The sequence below is a fragment of the Camelina sativa genome, chromosome 17, assembly GCF_030686135.1.
Source record: "Camelina sativa cultivar CO46 ecotype springtype chromosome 17, ASM3068613v1".
In the NCBI taxonomy this organism is placed as follows: domain Eukaryota; kingdom Viridiplantae; phylum Streptophyta; class Magnoliopsida; order Brassicales; family Brassicaceae; genus Camelina; species Camelina sativa.
The window spans coordinates 5,479,350-5,499,720 of record NC_141896.1 but is presented as its reverse complement, the minus strand read 5'-3'; the positions used below and the strand labels follow the sequence as shown (position 1 = coordinate 5,499,720).

Sequence of the window (20,371 nt, the reverse complement as noted above, 5' to 3'; positions counted from 1 at the left end):
AATAGATGATTTTTTAGGAGTTTCACACAAATTAAGAAAACATTGAATGTTTAGCTATGCATTTTTATTTATAAAAATATATTTTCATAATTATCAATCAATAATAATTTATTAAAATTTAAATTCTCAATCAATGATTTTTAGAAATTACAATTTCTTAGCATTAATTAGTAAAAAATTACAGAAAACCAATATTTGTGATACAAATTTTTTCTATAAAATCATCTATTAAGATATAGAGGGAGTATTTATTAGATCTTTTTATTCCTATTAAAATATTGGACCATAAACCAAATCCAGTATAATTTAATTTCGGTTTGGTCGGTTGAAAACTAGAACCGAATTCAGATTCTTCTCGCTTTTAATGATCCGAACTTTTCTTAAGGCTCAATAGTAAATCCATTATTACTTGTAGCGTAAAAAATCCTCCAATTTGGCCAATGAAGGCTGTGTCAACTAGAGATGCGATAGGATCAACTGTTAAAGCAAGTGCTGCAGGGTAAGCAATTCACGCTATCTCCAAACCAAGCTCATCAAATTTCAAAACTGACCTGATACATCGATGTAAACCAATTCTAAGTTTGTTTCTAAACATGATTGCAAACAGAACTATACAAAAAAGTAAGAGCAGCCATGTCTTTAACCTCTTGTATTCCCAAAAGCTTCATGGCAACACAAGCTTTCTTAATCTTGGGATTTGGTGTCATTTTTAGAAAATTCTCTGCAACAACAAGACTGAATTAAACACTGAACTCACAAAACTTCAGGAAAAATACAGAGAGAAGTAACAAAAATGAAAACTTTCATCTTTCTCTCCCCGGGTGAAGGAGGGAGAAACCAGAGATGAGTAAAGAGGGTTAGATGAGTAATGAAACTAATGTGACTCTTAAAGCCACCAAAATACAAATACTTTTTTAGTTTTTACCCACTAAAAAGATTGGAATAGTTAAAAGTTGTTGAGGAAAAGTTCACAGAGAATGACAACAAAAAAAGGAAGTGTGAACAAGATATTGTTGAATTGCAGAGACAAGAAGTGTTGATGGAGGAAGCGAAAGTGGCACTAGACAAGGAGATAGCTCTGATGCAGTCTGGAACTAAATTAAGTAGAAAGTCTTCGTGCCCTGTGGGAATCTTGATAGCTCTTAAAAAGAACAACATTTTGAGTAAATGCAAATGACTGTTTCAACTCAACACCTACAGAAACGATAATCACTAGAATCTTTTTGGTCAACAAGAAATTATAATATAAGGACATGATGATTCTTATGGATTGGTTCTACTTGGACAATCTAAACAGACGATAAATAACAAGAGGCAGCCAAATCAATTCTTCAAAGCACATCTGCTATGCAAATCATAATATTCATAATCCAAAATAGCCGCAGTTACATATAAAGATCATAGATTTATAAATACAAATCGATCAAAGACTTAGAATCATCCATATCAAACATCATACCTTTGCTTGCGCTAATGAGAAAGAATCCATCTGAACTCATCGGACTATAAGCAATTGAGAATCGATTCAATCTCTTCCTCCAATTCCAATATCCTACGATTCCAACTGATCCATCTCATCCGATTGAGAGATTCGCGACAAAGAGAGAGAGGGAGAGGAAGAAAAAAAAAATACAATCGGGCCAAAAAAATTGCTCTGGATTAAACGGAGCCAATAATTTAGCGACACGTCACAGTCTCTTATGTGAAATTGAGGTTACTATATAAGAGGAGCTCTTCAATTTTTTCCATTTTCTGATTTATTTTTTTATCTTTTTTCCCTTAAAACCCCATTAACAACCTGCCGATAAACAAGGTCTTACAAAGCCACCATGATCAAAGGTATTTAAAAGCATACAATACAGTGATTTAGTGATCTTTATCATCAATAATTTTAGTTTGTTTTTACATTATATGATACTTATACATTATGTTTTATGAAAATGTAAAGAAAATCTTAGCTTGACGTTCCAAAAAAGTACGAATTAAGATGACCATGTTACTAGTAGATTAAAAAAGTGTATGAAAAAATGTTTTTAAACCCGGACCAGTCCAACCACGATCTGGGAACATTCTGGTCCGAACATGATTACCACTTGTAAACGGCTTCGCCGAAGCTCTTCCACATCTTTCTCGCAGCACCAGACATGATTACCACTTTTTAACCGGAAAAAAAATCACCGATTAAAAAGTGGAAGACGTCTGACGCATCTAATGCCGAGGGCTATAGCTCTCTCTCGCTTGTTATGTGTTCGTTTTTTTCTGTTAACAAATAATAAATAACTAGCTTATATCTATAAATATTTGCTGTTGATTTTGGTCGTTAATGAATTTATGTATTGGTGGTCGTCATGAATCATAGATTATACGATCCAAGAGTTAAAAACTAACACAGTATAAGATTCATAAAGTTATATATATTCTATTGTCGTTATTATTTTTTTTTTTCCAAAAGGAATCATTTTATATATGATAATGTGTGACTTATTGATTATTCTCTCGATCCCTACTAGATGAATGTTTTAGGATATATTTTTGTTCTTAAAGATTAATTTTGTAGATACAAAAACTAAAATAATTTTTTTTTACTTTATGTTCTTTTTTTCCACATGACAATAATTTAGTGAATTATATTTTTCTCTATCTACTGAAAAGTAATTATAAAATTAATTTATAAATAGAAATTAAAGTTTTTCTTATTATGTGTGATAATGTCAAAACATTAGAGGGAATAGTTTTCTTATAATAGAAATTAGGATATATCCCGTGCTTAAAGCACGGATCAACATTTAAAAAAAAAATATAATAATAAAAATTGTTATTTTATTTTTAATTTTTTTTTATTTGAGGTAATATTTATTTTTAATTGTTATGTAAATCTATTAGTCTATTTGAATACTAATTATTTTAGAATATTATAGAATTTTATTTTTGACGTATTAATACAGTTTTATATTGTTTATTTGTTGTATTTGCATCATTATTTTGTAAAATATAAAATAATAATTTTAATATTATAATTCTGAGCAAATAAAAATTATTAATTTATTTTCTATATAAATTTAGTTTTACCAACCCGCCAATGTGGAAATTAAAACACACATTTTCATACATTGAGTAATATATCTTTGTTTAAAAAAATTCAAATCACAACATATGCAGAAAATATGTATTTTATTAATTATAAGTATTATATGAAAATTCCAAAAAATTTATATATAACATAAAATAAAGATGATAGGAGAATCATAATTTGAAATCGTAACAAAATCTTCAAATTTAGTTATTAAAAATAATTGTATTTTATACTTGGATATAAAATCTTAGTTTTTAAAATTCTGACTGGTTTATATATTTTTTTAAAAAATATTTAGTAATTTCGTCCATAAATTATTAGAGAGAAAATATTTTTTAGATTTTTTTTAGTATTTGATCTATTAGTGTTTTTTATTTTTAATTAATTATATTTATTTAAATTAGTTATTTAAGCTTAATTTATATTTTGTAATGGCAATTGAATGTAATTTTTACACATTTTAAGGTTAGTTTCATATTTGTACTTCTCAATTAATATAGTAGGATTCTAATAATACATAATTTACCTATTTGGAAATTTTCTTTAACCTGTATAATAATAATTATTATTAAAATAATAAATAGATTTAATTTCAGACACATTTCGGAATCTTGACACATTTAACTTTATGTAAGTTTCCAATTATCAACATACAAAGATTATACAATCTTTCTTCAAAGTTCAAAAACTGATTGTTAATTATTTTGCTGCTTTAGGTATCTGAATAATAAAAGTATATAACTCATTGACTGGTCCAGTTCCTCAGTTCATTCTGGATAGTAAACAAAACATGTAAGCAAAATAACTAATTACCTCTAGGTTGAAAATTTGGAATACAACTGCGTTTATGGAGGTCATTAATATCTTGATACGTTAATTTTCAGCGATTTATCTTACAACAATTTCGCTCAGCCACCTACTCTAAGCTGCAATCAGCTTAGATGTGTAAGCGTCATTGTTATAACACCCAAACCTTGTGAAACTTTATGGTTGTTGCATTGAAGGGAAAGAGCTTTTGCTTGTGTATGAGTGAGTACTTAGAGAGAACAATAGTCTCGCTCGCGAACTCTTTGGTTAGTTTTCTTGTCCATCTGAGAAAGATAGTTTTAGGTTCTTGATCTGTAAGTCACTTCACTTGGATTGGCCAACAAGGAACAAGACATGCTTAGGGATTGTATTGTCTACACGAGGAACCATAAGTTAAGCTCAAACCAAGCTTGTAATCGTTGTTCTTATGATTCAAATATGCAGATAGAAGACACTCGAGTCCCATATTTAATTCCTTTCCAAGAAGTCTCATGTAGAAACGAATCAAAGTCTCAGGGGACAATACCTTGAGATCATTGCGAGAGAGATCCAAGGAAACCAAACCAACGATCTTCCCTAAAGCATCAGGAATAAGCTTAAGCTGACGATCAGAAAGATCAATCCTTTCAACGACTCCACCAACTTCAGCTTCCTTAATCACAGCTAAAACCTTCTCATTCACTTCATCCCCACCGTTCAAAGACTCAACAGCGAAACCATAAACCCTACTAAGCTCCTCCTCCAAATCCCTCAAGAGCTTCTCGTAACCCTCGTGAACTTCCTCCAACTTGACAACCTTAGCGTAAACCTCTTCTTCCTTAGCCGCATCCTCCGGAGACAACGAATCGTTCTCTCGGATCGCAACGATCTTAGACCGAGCAACAGAGACAGCTGAAGGATCGGGACGGTAACGATTTGATATAGGAAAAGGAGAGTGAAGCTGACGTGGTGGTTTAAGAAGATTTGATTGGAGGAAAAGGAGCAAATGACGTGGTCTTCATTTGTGTTGTTGAGAGTGACGAAACTGAAGTATAAAGAAGCGGAGGAATTCATTTGCAGGGTTATGAAAAAGAATCTGAAATTTGTAAAAAGTTCTCTGAGCTTAGCTCTCATCTTGAGAGTTAACATGATCGATTCTGTGTTTTATGAACATTGAATTGGTGTTGGTTACAGTTACGGTTCGTTGGTGCGTTGAATTTGTTTGGTTGATTGATCGTTAGTTTTATTGTATCACGATTCGCTAGAGATTGCTGAATCGTTTGAGACGGTGGTGCGTGTGAAGCAGGATCGGAATGGTGGAGTACGTAGGAGAGTAAAGGGAAGATCTCTAGCGAATCGTGATCATGATTCTACGAGATTGATGATGAGAGCTTATTGAGATCGAAGGTCTGATAGAAACAAAAACTTAATAAGTGAAACAGAGTGAAGGAAGAATTGAATTAATAACATTAAAATTGGTAAGATATAATTCATTATACTTAATTAAAACCTTAAAAGATAATTACACAATGATTTATTTTTATAAAAGAAAAGTTGATTGAAAAAATCAGATAGAGATAATGATTTACTCTTTTTGTTGAATACACATATTTCCTAGGATAACACAATTTCCATGTCTTTAATTTATTCTATATTTCACTCATTGTGCTATATTTTTATTATTTATTAGATCTTTTTATTCCTATTAAAATATTGGACCATAAACCAAATCCAGTAAAACATATTTTCGGTTTCGTCTGTTGAAAACCGGAGCGGAACCAGAACCAGATTCGAATTCTTTTCGTTTTTAATGGTTCAAGCTTTCTTAAGGTCCAATAGTAAGCCCGTTATTACTTGCCGCGTAAATTTTTTTTACTGTAGTGGTTTATACAAGTGGTCTATACAAAAAAAACCAAACTCCCCCTGGAATAAAAACAGGCTAGAAAGGATCTATACTACCAGTCACCAAAAAACACAGATCGCATTTAAAATATTATATAACTAGGTATATAGTACGAGATAAATCGATTTAAATAAAATATTATAAGCAAAATTATTATTTGAGATTTAAGATTTATTTTGTGTAAAACAAAATATGTAAGTAAATTTTTTTTTTGTTTTTTCAAATTTGCATTTACTTTCGGTAAAATACGTTTTACCCGTGAAATATTTGAACTTGGAAAAAATTTTTAAGGTGTTGTAGAAATTTTTGATGTGTTTTTGTGTTTCTAAATCAAATTCACATATTTTATGTTTAACATTATCATCTACATCACTATACCATTAAATAGATAAAAAAAAAATTTTAGACTAATCGATTTAATTTAAACTAATCATAAGTTTAAAAAATGCAATGAGAAAAATGTATAAAAGTGGTAAATAAATGAATAATTTTTTTGTTTTTTTTTTTTTTTGTGAAGTGACCTTAGTGCAGTGGCAGGAGGTAAGTCCATTTGTAGAAGGCACCATCACACCCGGGATCGAGTCCTGGTTCCTACGAATGTAGGAATTTGGCTAATGGGCCGGCCAGTTGTGGCCCAATGGTTGACAAAAAAAAAATGAATAATTTTTTGATTAGTTGTGAAATGTAATTTATTTCTAATAATTAAATATGTTATAAAATTGATAATTAAATACATTTTTGGATTTTAATTGTTGATTAAATTTTTCATTTTTAAAAACTTATAGAAAAGAACATTATCTTATCTATGTCAATGATATATTTATGTATATAATAATAAGGTGAGAGGAGAAGATTATAGATTTGTTTTTTATAATAAATACAATGGCAGGGATTGTAAATAAGTAGATGTTTTGAGAGTTATTTAATAAAAGTGTCTTGAGCTCTGTAACGCTGACACATCAGTTTTTTCTCAAGTGTGCTTCTCTATCAATATATAGGGATTTTTCATTTTTAAAAACTTATAGAAAAGAACATTATTTTATCTATGTCAATGATATATTTATGTAAATAATAATGAAGTGAGAGGAGAAGATTATAGATTTGTTTTTTTTATAATAAATACAATGGCAGAGTTTGTAAATAAGTAGATGTTTTGAGAGTTACTAGAATTTAACCCGCGGCGTACCGCGGGACAACTTTTTAAAAAAATAAGAACATTTTAATTTTTATTTGTTTTTTATATTTAGTTTGTTTTGTTTAGTTAAATAATAATTTTGTTTGGATTGTCAATTATTAAAACAATAATAGGGGAAATAAATACGTAAATATGTAATTTATAAGCTATTGTCGGATTAAGTCACAATTTTACCAATGATTTAATTGTTTTATAAAATTTTAGTTAAATTACCTTGATTTAATATGTCTAATATTCTAATAATAGTGGTATTGACCAAATTATTAAATGAAGATTTAACCCGTGTTTCAAAATCGAATTAATAATATTTTATATTTATACTAATGTTAATTCAAACCGTTATGTTAATAACATTTTCTACCATATAACAATAAACCGTCATATTAGTGGTTTAACCCATGTTTCAAAACTGTCATATTAGTGGTTTTGGTTATGGGTGTTGTGTTTCGTTTGTGAAGTTGATATTTATACATGGAAAATGATTGATGAGAAAGGAGCTTACGATCCATAGCAATAAAAGTTAGATTTTAGTGTTTTCCTATTTGAGTTGATAACATTATCGCAAAATAATATTCAGTTTCTTAACGCGATATATACTATATCCTACTATATTAATTGGAAAGTACAAATATGAAACTAACCTTAAAATGTGCAAAAAATTACATTCAATTGCCATTAGAAAATTTTAATTAAGCTTAAATAATTAATTTAAATAAATATAATTAATTAAAAAATAAAAAACACTCACATATCAAATATAAAAAAAATCTAGAAAAATATATTTTCTCTCTCTAACTATACAAATATAATTATTTTTAATAACTAAATTTCGAAAATTTTGTTAATATTTCAAATTATGATTCTCGTATCATCTTTATTTTATTTTATTTACAAATTGTTTGGAAATTTCATATAATACTTATGATTAATAAAGTGCAGAATTTTTTCTGCATATGTTGTGATTTGAATTTTTAAAACGAAGATATATTAATCAAACTATTAAAAATGTATATTTTAATTTCCATATTGGCGGGTTGGTAAAACTAAATTTATATAGATGATAAATTAATAATTTTTATTTGCTCACAATTATAATATTAAAATTACTACTTTATATTTTATAAAATAATGATGCTAATACAACAAACAAACAATATAAAACTATAATATACGTCAAAAATAAAATATTAATAGATTTACAGAACAATTAAAAATAAATATTATCTCAAACAAAATAACTTTTTAAAAAATATATAATAATAACTTTTATTTTTATATTATAATTTTTTAAAAAAGATATTGACCCGTGCTTAAAGCATGGGGTATCTCCTAGTTAAATGTATTTCTTGATGTTAAAGTTAAATATACCCGATTATTGAGTTTCTAAATTTGGGTTTCCGTTTTTATGAACTTTATTAACGTTATAATAATTATTGCGATTGTAATAATGTGTTACTCAAATTCAGATGTGTTATTTAAATTTAAGAGATCATACAATCTCTAAAGATCTATTAAAATAGTTTTTATGATTTTTATGGGATTAAAAAATTAATGTGTAGAGTTGTTTTTGGAAAATTCAAAATGTATAGATGTTGTCAAGCTATTTATAGCAATAAACATATCAAATTAGGTCGATTTAAATAGTTCCATTAATTGAGTAAATGTTATTTTAGGAAAATCGTTAGAGGTTAATATTATAAATAAAAGAAATTAAATAAGCAAAACTTAAAGGGCATAAACCAAAATGTACTTCAAAAATGTTAATATAGATTTAATAAAAGTGTCATGAACTCTGTGACGCTGACACATCAGCTTTTTTCTCAAGTGTGCTTCTCTATTAATATATAAGAGATATTTATATATTATGTTTTATGAAAATGTAAAGAAAAAATCTTAGCTTGACGTTCCAAAAAAGGATAGTAATTAAGATGAACATGTTACTAGTAGATTAAGAAAAAGTGTATGAGAAAATGTTTTTAAATCCGGACCAGTCAAACCGTGATCCTGGGTTATTTTTTAAAACCGGAAAAATAAAAACCCGAGAAAAACCGGTGGTTGAACTGATCTGACCGGTTGATCCTTGGGTCTGGTTAGAAAAACATGGATATGAAAAAGGGAGATTTAAAGAAAAGTAAAGGGTAGAACGGTAAAAATGATAAAAATGAAAGAGGGAGGGAGGGGGTCCGTCCGACTCGGAGATCTGCGTATCTCTTATGGTGGGGACCATATTCGAAATGTTACTTTTCCAGTTTGGGAATGTTTTTTTCCAATTGGGGAGGGGGAACCACCGTGTTTTCTTTCCCGGAAAAATTTTCCAAAGCAATAAAAACAACTCACTCGATCAAACTAAAACATACAGTAAACTTTATATAAACTAATGAAGTCGGACCATGAAATTTTATTAATTTATAGAGATTTTAATTTATCGATAAATTAATAATTATTAATTTATAGAAAAACTTTCCTAATTTGGTAAAAAATATTAAAATAAAATTTAATCTTTATAACTAATATTTTTATAAAGTTAATTACAATGAAAATAACAATTATCATGTTTGAAGATAGCACTCAAAGATTTTTATATAGTAAAAATATTAAAAATGAACTCTAATAAATAATGTGTAGATATATACATATATTTAGATAATTTTATATAATTATTAATTTATATTATTGATGGGACTATATATTTACAAAGAAGTTTTTAAAAAATTATTATTTTATTATATTATCGAATAGTGTCTAAAATTACACTAGTCCCAACTTGGGACCGAAAAAATTTATTAATTTATAGAGATTATTAATTTACTGAGTATTAATTTATAGAGGTTCTACTGTAATAGTTTTTTTTTTTTGGCTTCTTTCTTTAATAAAGAGACAAAAGAAGGAATAATTATTATAGGAAAAAACAAGTTTGGAAAAAGGAAAAATACTTAAATAAAATACTAGTACAAGGATATTTTGATCTAGGTTTCAGGTTTGGGCCAAAACCCAAGACCAGACCAAAAACCGAACCTAAATAAATGTAAATAACATTTTTTTAATAATGATTATCATGACATTAAATGCGTTCAAATCGTGTACAAAGCTATCAGACCTAAGAAGAATGATCCAAAACCACAGGCCGGTAAGGAGGAGGAGCAGAAACTTGTCGCCGCCAGCGCCGCCGCCATGGAGAAGCCTCTCGCCCGTGATAAAGCTAATATTTTATTAAAGACGTGTTATATAAGTTGATCATTTAGTACAATAGGAGTAATAATAATCTCCATAAAAACAGATGTAGTTTGTATTTATTTCTTAGAAGTTAAAAACGTCATTAGCTTTAAACTTGTTTTACTTTGTAATGAAGTTGCATTATTGTACTCTTTTTTTTTTAATGTTAATTGTTATTTTCAAACATAAAAGCCAGTGGTAAAAAAAAAAAGAAAAAACTTCAAAAAAGAGACTCTGATTTTTTCCTATTGGTTGGGAAAACCCATTACATGAGGCTCAACATTTTTTTTTTGAAAAATCCCACATCTTCAGCATGAGGGACAAATATTCCAATGTATTTTTTATTCTTATTTCTTTTTGTCTTTTTTATTTGTTTGTTTCTTTGTATGTTCATTGTTTGATATTATCAACTCATTAATTAGCTCTGACGTGGCTTCCGTACAAATGATGATGGGATATGCCAAATAACAAAAAACTAGGATCGGACTTGCGTTACAGCGCGAGGGAATATTTAGTATATATATACGACTCATAACAGATTGAAATATGTTACATTTTTATTTTGCTATAACACGGTTGATTATTGTAAACTATATATTTGTATAAAGAGTTTAGATAAAATAATATTAAATAATAAATAATAATATAATGAGTTTTGATATAACAAAATGAAATAATCTGAAAAAAACAATAGCACTACGAAGAATATTTGTGGATACTACGATCCATAACAGATTGTATATACTATTCATTTTCATTTTCATTTCCAATATTATTGTAGGAAATTTGAATAAAATAAAAGATAAAAAAAAACAATCTGAGTAAATGGTATTATGATGAGTTAGGATTAGAAGAAGAAATTAAACATATTTAAAACTAAAAATTTTAAGAGTACAATTGAGAGTAAAATAATTACGTAAGGACATCATACAATATAAATGAGAATGAAAATTACCAAAATTTCATTTAGAAAAACCATAATACCGACTAAAAAAAACTTGTGTGACACATGCAAGTATTATTTCCCTTAAGTAAGAAAATACACAGTATTTGGTTCAATAAAATATATAAATAGTATAGTTAACTATAGTTTTCTCCAAGATAATATTTTCACATTTAAAAATTCTAATTACTTAGTTCTTTTTTTCTATGTGTGGCCATTCCCCTTAGTTCTCATCATCCAGAATTCCTTTGCTCCATTGCTTCTTGCTTGGAAGAAAATGTAGTTGCATCAACAATAATTTTTTCTTGAACCTGTTGTAAATAAATAAGAGCATAGATTGTATAAGAAACTTAACAATTTGACCATTATAAGAATAAAATTTTGTATAGTTGCAATTTCTCAAATGAGTCCCAATCCTGTAAAATAAGAACAATTTACCTTTTAAACATGGTTAGGATAATTTAATCTTTAAACATCTGAATATAATATTTTTTTTAAACATATGAATATGATATATAACATCTGAATATGCTAATGAAGGTAGTGATGGAATTAGTTTAGAAAATCTGTGAAAATAAGATAATTTGGAAATTAAGATTATATATATAAAGAATATGATTCCAAAAAGAATATGATTCCAATTGTGCTTTTGGGATTGACGCAATTGCAAACTAACTAATGAAATATATTTATGATATAATGAGATTTATATCATTTCTATTAATTATTAATTATGCTAATTAAAGAATATATTTAAAAAGTTTTAAAGAATTATAGTTAGTATAAATTCGAATGTGCTATTATATTCACTCAAAAGATTATATTAATTGTAATAGTTTCCAAAATCTAGGACTGTAGGACCTATCAATATTTGCTAAATCAATATCCGATGTTTCTGAAATATTTTTGTTAAATCTGTTCTAGCAGTTAATGATGATTTGATTTAATTTTTATTGTTAACATTTTAGTAAATGTTAATTTTATACGATTAATCTATAATAAGTACTTAATTTTATAAGTTACCAAAACTTTAGGACAAAACAATATCTTTGAAATTAATATGTCATATTTATAGAATATTTTGTTAAGATTTTTTACGGCAATTAATGATAATTTTATTTATATTTTTATCAGTTGTGACAGTGAATATATAGTTTGTTTTTAACCCATTCTGTATAATTTAGCATAGTCTGGTGGTGAGAGTGAGAGGCTGAGTTCGATGTACGACTTGGTCTTGGGTTCGAACCCACTCAATTTTTTTTGTTAAGAGTAAATTACTAAATTATCCTTATCTTCTTCCTTAAGATTGGATTTTTGCAGATTCCATTTCTGCAAAATCACGCTAGCACTTGATTTTTTCATGATTTTATGAGTTTTGCACAGAACTGTATGTTAGATCCATCAATTAATCATTTATCTATAAGTTAAAAACAAAAACCATATTATTTATCTCATTTTTTTTTATCGAACATGGCATAATTCCGGTGAATCCCCACCGGCAAGCGCCTTCTCCAACGTTGTTATTTGTCCAGCAAAGGATCATGAGGGAAACAAATTGAATTCTTCAATACAACACATATGAGATTCTAAAATTATGTTCATCGGAGAAAAAAATTGAAAAAAAAACAAAAAAAAGCTCACTTGTTAAAAATGTGAAACCCATTTATGATTCTATTTAGGATTCTATTGTCGTAATTGGCTATAACTCCAAAATACAAACTATCCGATTGATAACTTTCGGGTAATTAAAAAAATTAAACCCGATTAAGACATGATTAAGTACTAATCTACCCCTAATGACAATGTTTTCTAGTCTACCCCTAATGGCAATTTTGGTAGTGGGAGAAGTTGTACTTCTCTTTTACTATAATTGAGATGTTTTTACGGAAAAGCACACCATTACTATACCTAACTACACATTTTTTATGGGTCAGGGTCACTTTACAGTTCCTTGTTATATATGCATGACTCGATTATCAAGAAAATTAATGACGGTCGACTGACTAATAGATCAAGTTGGATCCGAGTAAGGCAAGTTTACTTCTATTAACCGTTAGTTTATTTTTTTCTTCTCTTTTTTGATAATTGATTATGGAGTTTATGACCATTAAATAAAAACCCGAGCTTTTCAAGTATTTGTAGAAAGTAGAAACTATAATTCGATTCATATTTTAGCTTCTTTAGAATAAAGAAAAAAAAAAGGGAAAATTATAAAAAAAGGATATTTTTCTAAACATTTGTTCATATATACTTTTTTTTTTGTAGGTTTGGTTATGTAGGTTATAATTGGCTTTTTAACCCAGTTTTGCCCTCATTTTTGAAAAACGAAAATAAGAAAATAAAAATAAATTTTGAAAGTAAATTTATGTCCAAAAATAAAAAAACAAAATAGAAACCTAAGCCTCTAATTCACTGAGAGACTTCTACAACTCAAACCCTTTTTTCTTTATTCTCTTTTACCAAGTCGTAAAAACAAAAAATCGAACATCGGTGACATCGACGGAGGCGACCGCGGTGACATCTTCTTCTTGTCGCGATTCATCGACGGCGGTGAATGTTTTTCATTAGAGCAAGAACGATTTGATTAGAGAGACTGTATCTCATATAAGGAGTTTTCTGGATCATATTCGTTTTTGACTCAAAAACATTTGCACACAGTCATTACATTTTATCTTGTAATTATCTCAGTACTTTTTTAGATAGTATATGAGCAAAAGCTCTGGATTTCATTCAATACATTATTTCTTTCTTTCTTTAAGTAGAGAAACAGAGAGAGAGAGGTCACAACGATATGAAATGACTAGTCGATTTGTAATGTATATCAGAAGAAGTTATCTAGCAGATGCTTATATTTGTTGACAGGTTGAAGAAAAACTCATGGTTGAGGCACTGGTGGAACTTGATCTTCTCTTGAACTCGGACTGCGAGCTTGATTACCAGTGTTTGAGGCAAAACGACTAGGAGGAGTTGGATAAGAGGTGACTGGGGAAGCAGCAAGGGGATCTATGTAAGGAAGGAAAGGCAGCTTAGGTGTGGGAGGCAGCAAGAACATTCCAAAACCAGAAATGAGACCAGATGGTTGGGGCACCATGTTCACTAGAAAGTTTTAATGTTTGCTCTCACTAGGAGTGGGCGAATCGGAAATGTAACGGATTCCGCTCACTTGCTCTGTATATCCAAGAAGCAGGCTTACCAGAACAATTGTGGCTGTCAGTGTTTTCAGGGTATAAGCCATTGTGTTGTGTTAGTGGATGATAAAGATAAGAAAAGCTTCACTATTTGGTTTGTAGAAGGAAGAAGGAAGAAAGAGCTGTGTGTAATATTATAGAGTAGAGTGAAATGGTTCAAGCTAATTATGGGTACATTAAACGAGAAATAAACAAATTGCTTTTTTTGCTAAAGAGAGAGCATAAAAAGTCTGGTGGCATCTTTAGTATTGGCGGTGAGTTAAGTGTATGATGAATGATCTTACCCCATTCCCCACAAATGCCTAAATTAGTAATTTTTGGTTGCGTAAACCCAAACTTAGATGGGCTATTAAACTGTGTGCATGTGCAACCAGGTCGCTGTCTTCTCTCTCTGCAGATTTATTTAGTTTTCACTTACAAAAAAATAACCGAAGAAGGAGTCAGCAAGACGACGGCTTCCACTTTGAAAGAGTTTGATCTCTTTTCTTTTTCTTTTGTCATTCAAAGTTGGTAAAAGAAATGCAACCTTCAACTACTTTGACCTCTTCTATAGTTTTCGTACGGCTCATTAATTTGCTTCAGACATTTACGTACGGCTCATTAATTTACAGTTGTTGATAGAAGTAGTAGAGTTAGAAACTCACCAAAAGTCAAAGAGTCTTATCCGTACTTTTTATTATTCCCCATGTCTTACTATTTGAATGTGTCAAACTTGTATTGTTAAGTATTTGGTTTTTAAGTAACCACTTGTTTGGTTTACAGCATTTTCCGACTGATCTTGTCACACATGTCCTTTTTTTTATGTTAATGATTCTTTTAACACCATATGAATTATATAAAAAGAAAAAGGACATGAATGAGTCATTGACCCTGTTTCTCTGTTTTTCCTCAAGTATTGTTATGTGATCGATCTAGTTTCTCTACATTGAAGATGTGTCCCAAAGAAGGAGACTTTACTCCTATCACCATCAACTACTCTTTTGAATGTAACACACAACCGAATCATGTTTATCTTTTTCAGATATGCAAGAAAAATTTTCATACCTTTATTATTTGTCAATACAACAGGAGGACAATTAACTTTAACCTCTGTGGGTAGATAATTGAATTTCACATCAAACATATTTTGCTCTATTTCATAGTCTTCTGAAACCATCACCTTCAACTCTTCAAGAGACGTAGTGGGTTGCAAAGTCAGTAATCTAGCACGTTTTTCTTCATCATCAATAAATCTCCACTCCTTCTTGGCATCCAGTGTCCATACACCACATATAACATAGATTTTCATCATAAAAAGGTAAGTGGAAGCTTTTGTGGAAGATGGAAGAGATGGTGACCGATCACGTTAAGGTATAATGTTGATTTTTCTTAATTTGTTTATCTTCTAAATAATTTAGAATATGCATTCTAAAATGTATTAGAACAAATCTAAACAATAATTACGAAATCTTAACCATAAATTAAGAATATTTAAAAAATATTTAAAAATATTCACTTTCCTAATTTAATTTGTTTTCTTTCTATTTTTAGGGTATTCTAAGGTTTACAGATTACAAATTCTAAAATGTCTATGATATATCTTCTACTTCTTTTAGTATATAGGGTAAAACGTAGAAAACGAATTCTGAATTGATGTAGAATGAAGAAAAACGTAGAATACATATTCTTAATTTTGTAGAACATACAAAATTCAGATTCTGAAATTTTTAGAACAAATTTTCCATCTAAACTTCGTAGAACATGTACAAACTATAGAATGAACAATCTAAATGTTTCAGAAAGAGAAAAAATCGTAGAAAGTCTATTCTAAACAATTTAGACCAGAAATCAGCAATTTACAAACTGATTTTTGACACCCAAAACATTTTTTTTTCAAATTTTTTTTTACACATTTGTATACTAACATGGGTTTTCTGTTTGTTTATTGGTTCAAACTCCTAAAAACTTCACTATTTCTATTAGTAGGGGCATTTTCGTCAGAATTGACAATTTTCAAAAAAAGGTGTAGATGGCCAAATTTTTAGAAAAAGTTCCTTTATTTATAATTTTCCCAAAAAAAAATACGAATTCGATTTGAAAACTATATTATGGTGGAGCATGCATTTTTCAGTACTGTATTATGGTGGAATATAGTATCTTGGACAAGCCATCAACTAAACTATTAATAGTACAGTAGAACCTCTATAAATTAATACTCTTTAAATTAATATTTGTTATAAATTAATAAATTCTTCTGGTCCCGAGTTGGGCCGGTGTAAAAAATGACACATTTCGATAAAATAATAAGATAATATTTTTTTTTGGAAATCCTATGTAAAAATACGGTCCCATCAATATCATAAATTAATAATCAAGTAAACTAAATATATATATATATAATAGTACATATATATCTAAGAAAATCTAGTGAGATATGATTTATATTATTGTTTCCCTATCTAAAAAAATCTAGTGAAATATGATTTTATTGTTATTTGCATATTTTTGAATTTGCATTCTTGTTAGAGCTCATCTCTCATCTTTTTTACTGTTATCTTTCCAAATCGCATCTAAAAATTGTGAATATCCATAGATGCAATAATTGTTTCTTTAGTAACTGGTTTTAAAGATAACGTAATATTTTCTTTGACTTCATCATTACCATGAAGGATAGTAGTAGCAATTTCTTCTAAACTCTAAACTTCTAACATTTATCATTTTTACTTAGATAATCTAGTAAACAATTAACATTCATCCTATTACGATAACTAAGATTATAAATTCAAAAAATCTTTAAAAGTGTGAATGATAACAAAAGTATCTTATTTTGTAATATAAAATTTCTAAAATTATAAAAATAAGAAAATCTCTTCATAAATTAATATTTTATTAATTTATCGATAAATTAATAATTATTAATTTATCGATAAATTAAAACCTCTATAAATTAATAAAATTTCATGGTCCTGACTTTATTAATTTATAAAGGTTTTACTGTATACTAGTATTCGTGGGACCAATACGAGGTTGGTAATGGTTGGTAATATAACGCAAAATATAGTCTAGAGATCCGATCCGGATTCATCTGAGAAACAATGTTTGGGGGAAATGACCCCACAAGATAGCTTGATAAAAAATATTCAAATCGTTGTGTGTTTTTTTGTTATCCTCACTGTTTGTCTTTTCTATTATTCTAACCACTTATTTAAAAACCGTATTCGACACACTCTAAATCACATAACTAACTCGTCCTAGACAAAAATATGATATTGTCTAATTTTTATATATTGTGTACAGAGAAAAAAAAAAGATCGTAGTAAGCTACTTCAAAAGTTTCATTACTTTAACTATCACGACGTTTTGTTTTTTTCTCTCTCTCCCTATTTTAGCCTTGTAAAGATGTTGCACTTTCTCTACCTTTAGATGTCAATTTTATTTCAAATTGCTTTCATATAATCCCTATTGAAAAACAAGATAACCTCCAAAAAGAGAGATCTATAATTGTTTGGCAAGAAAAAATAAATATACCACTATTTATCCTTTATTTATATCTTTGTTTTTCATAATTTAATAATATTGTACAGTGCTATTAATAATTTTTTATTGTTTATTCTTTCCAACAAGACTAATAGCTAAAAAAACTCAATTACACAATACACATTATATTTTTATGGTATTCATAGTAAATTTTCAATTGAGTTAACAAATTTAACACGCAATTGTGACATCTCAAAGCATTTTATGTTGAGATTATTACTCCTACTGGCCTACACAATGTCTTCCAATTTCTCATCCTTTATTTTAATCCTATATAAATCATCCAAATTTTTATTTATTTTTTAACCATCCACATTTTCAGAAATAATTATACTTAAACCGTTGCTTCAGTACAAAAATAGAATTAAGTAAAATCACTTTTTCATATGGATTATCCAATTGTCATCATATTTTAAATTTTCTGTACATTTTGATTTCAGTTAAATGCCGATGCATTGTTAAAGATGTCATGTCATTTAATATGATCACACTACTCCAGTTCTATGAAAAATTGTAGATACTAATATTCTAAATATTTTTGAATATGCGTTTGAGCATGTGGACACTTTGATTTGGTGAGTCTTGCATAATCATAGTGGTCAAATGATATTCTCGGCAAAGTCTTTTTTCTTCTCTTCCGCCTTGACAAGAAACAACCTCTCTTTTGTCGGAGTCCCACGATATACAGCAAAACAAACAAAGACTTGATTGTTACGCAAATATTTATTATATATTCACCAAAAAGGTCCTTTTTTAGTCAGCTTTGATTTTTTTTATTCTGTGAAGAACTTTCCTCATGTAAGTGTGAATATATAATACTATTGTGTATGACGTATTCCCTCTTGACAGTTGACACATAATATTATGCAAGAGAGAGATGCTAACAAAAATACTAATTAAAGCACATATTATCATAATGGGCGTATGAAAACATGATAATATGAGTCTGGTTTTTCTTTTTCCTTTTTTTTCTTTTTTTTTTCTTTTGAATCGTCCGTTTGAGTGTAAAATGATTTAATAATTAATTAGTGAAGTAACTAACATGTTTCTATGATTTACAGTCATATTATACTATACTAGGTGCTTCCCCACGCAACACGTGGGTTGTGGTGTAGTTGGCACTTTCTTGTTTTTTTTTTCGTCTTTTTCGTTTTCTCTTTTGTATTATTTCGTTTTAATTAGGCATATATGGGCTTTGCCGTCACTTTTATTTATACACTATATGTTTATACCATTTCGTTCAGATGTGTATAATTGTGGCGTTTACTTTTTATGAATTATGAATATGTTGTTTCTTGCTTTTGAGGATCCAATCTTATCATTGAGTGATATTGTTTCCAATACATTTATTGTATTATAGATTTTCTAATTAACTGCTTATGTAAACCCTTCATACGTTGATGTTGTAATAATAAGTTATTTTTTTTGAAAATATCTTCTGTGTAAGTGATTATGTTTGTATGCCCATGTTTTGATCTAATATCAATAAGATCGTTTCTGTTTTTCTTTAGTTGGCTTTGAAACCAATATTGAGTTAAGCAAATAATGAGTCGAATTATAGTGTTAATAAGGAATATAAAATCTTATGTATATATATTGTATATATGTGACTATAAATTTAGCTAACTAAAAAATTATGTAATATTTAAATACAATCTTGAACATATATATATATATATATATATATATATTTTTGTGGGAGAAATGTATGAAATTATTGGATAGAAGTTATTTTTTAGTTAAATGACCTTTAATGTCTTTAAAGTGAGTTAAATATTAATAAATTTTTATATGTGTCTTGACTTTTTTAAAAAGGAATACCAAGTATTTCCTTCCAAATTTGAAGTGATATAGCATTTTAGTTTTCTTATATGATTTTATGAACTTCAATGTAAAAGTTTTTCAAAGTAATAAGTACACTCACTGATTGAATTATAAAATTTGGAGAAATGTTTATTTCGTTTAATCATATGCTCTTTTAAATAAATTAAATAAGTATGTTGTTATTCCTACAAATAGGACAACATATACTATAGTTTAACCATGAAGTTAAGCAATGGAAATGGAACTTGTGATTGCAAGACAAAATGCTTATATGTTACACATTGATCGTTTAAAAATGAATAGGAACATCTAATTCTCAAATAAAGTTGATTGTTTTGTTAAAACCAACATATGTGAATTTAAATTTAACTATGCAAATTTAAAAAATAAATATGAATAGATTAGAAAGGCAAGAAATATAAAAGAAATATTTTTTATATAAATAAAATAAAAATTGAAAACAATGTTAAATATATATAATACTTTCTACATTAAAATATAGAATCAAACTCTTACAAGTTACAACATATATGAGATATAACAACATTTGATATTGGTAGGAGAGGAGGAGAGAATGTTTACTATAAGATGGTAATCCAGATTTGATAATGCAGATGAATCTTTAAAAAATAGAACAATGTAATATCTATATATATATAATACTTTCTAAATTAAAATATAGAATCAAACTCTTACAACACATATGAGATATAACAACATTTGATATTGG

General features: G+C 28.2%; 1 long non-coding RNA gene and 1 pseudogene across 1 annotated transcript; both read right to left on the bottom strand.

Annotated features, from left to right (window-relative positions):
• Nucleotides 1-90: 90 nt before the first annotated feature.
• On the bottom strand, nt 91-1,614 carry LOC104755576 (uncharacterized). Its single transcript, XR_762243.3, has 3 exons — nt 1,460-1,614; nt 645-721; nt 91-551 (listed from the first exon to the last, which is right to left on the bottom strand). It is a non-coding gene; the product is annotated as an uncharacterized LOC104755576 (long non-coding RNA).
• A 12,165-nt stretch (nt 1,615-13,779) lies between these two features.
• Nucleotides 13,780-14,534, bottom strand: LOC104755575 (putative cell wall protein pseudogene; annotated as a pseudogene).
• Between the last annotated feature and the right edge of the window lie 5,837 nt (nt 14,535-20,371).